At 51.0% G+C, this 1493-nt stretch overlaps 1 pseudogene; it reads right to left on the bottom strand.

Moving 5' to 3' along the window:
* Positions 1-312: 312 nt before the first annotated feature.
* LOC124660124 overlaps positions 313-1493 on the bottom strand; it is a 2031-nt pseudogene continuing 850 nt past the window's right edge.

The raw sequence follows: 1493 nt of genomic DNA, 5'->3' as shown, positions 1-1493 counted from the left end.
ACAACCTTTGTCATAGTGATCGAAGATCCAAAAGTGATGGCAGGACTTTTAAGGGATTGGAAGTGCAGAAAAAATTCAGAAGTTTGCAACAAGTGTCATTGTAACATGGGCACACAAGCCAACATGTGTGTATATGTAGCTTAAGCCAATACTACTTGAAGCACAACACACCAACTGTCATAGCATGGACTGAAATATGCATTCATGAAGAGTTGATAAACAACATCAGCCAAGCAGACATATGAACACGACTGATGAAAGATATAACTGAAATACATATATTGTTCCAACCTGAAAATACTACTGCTTGATCTCCCATTCCTCACATAGATAGGTTGTAAGCCCAGAAATGGCAGGAAGCGCTAGCACCAAGGCCAGAATAGTTCTACTTCCACCACGATGAGGTCAAGCGACGAAAATCGCAATACTGCAAGAGAACCGTAACAAGGCTGAAAGGTCGATTAAGATAGTGGTTTCTGGAGATAATATCCACCGTGTCGCCTCTTAGGCTATACACACACATGTTGCGCATGCCTTCATAATCTAACATGTATATGCAGTCTCTGTCAACAGACGGAAGCTTATCCGCATCCACAGACACACACCTATCTTCACCGAGGAAGAGCGCGCGGCTGCCAAGGCTCTTGACCTCCTCCAACAACATGTACTCGAAGTTGACTCTACAAACTTTGAAAGATAGTTCTGTATAGCGAACAAGCAGCAGTTCCCCGTCAGACTCCACGAGATAAGAACGCAATTCGCCAAATTCTTCCTCTCTACATACGTCCAGATCAGACGGCACCTGGTCTATGGCATCGAGCTCTTCTGGTGTGATAAGCTCGAATAACCATCCGTGCATATCGGCACAATATATGTCACCATGGAAGTTAGCAATGCTATCCAAGTAAGGACCAGGACCAGAGGCGTCCATTGAAAAGTCCTTCTCTGTAAAGACTTCACTGGCTGGAGCAGCACATAACACCGTGGCCGATCTCAGGAAGACCAGCGCGCAATGAGAGCCTCCGTGCAGTGCGGTATACTCTATATGCTTAAAATCTTCAGGTAGCGGCGCGGCGAAGTGGAGCATGTCACCTGTAAAGGGGTTGAGGACACGAGCCAAGTGCGGGGGCTCCCTTCCCCGAGCACGAGGAGACCGTCGGTAGCACCGACGAGGATGTGGTCGCGGAGCACCGGGAGGCGCAGGCGGCGGAACCGCCCGGTGGGGACGTGGAGGAAGAGGCGGGCGTCGTCGTCGTCGTTGTCGGGTTTCATGTCGACCATGACCCAGTGGCGTGGGCGGAAACGGAGGTCCGCGGCGTTTGGAGATGGCTTGGCAATGGCAGAGCGCCAGCTGGGGCAGACGGCCCTCATATCCATGTACGCGTCGACACCGCCGGTGGTGGAGAGGACGCAGTCGGCGATGCCTTGGACGAGCTCCGGTAGAAGCGACGCCCAGTCCGAAACGTCGGATAGTTCATCGAACTTGGTGCTGC

The sequence above is a fragment of the Lolium rigidum genome, chromosome 6 (genome assembly GCF_022539505.1).
Source record: "Lolium rigidum isolate FL_2022 chromosome 6, APGP_CSIRO_Lrig_0.1, whole genome shotgun sequence".
Lineage (NCBI taxonomy): Eukaryota > Viridiplantae > Streptophyta > Magnoliopsida > Poales > Poaceae > Lolium > Lolium rigidum.
This window is presented reverse-complemented; position numbering and strand designations above follow the sequence as displayed.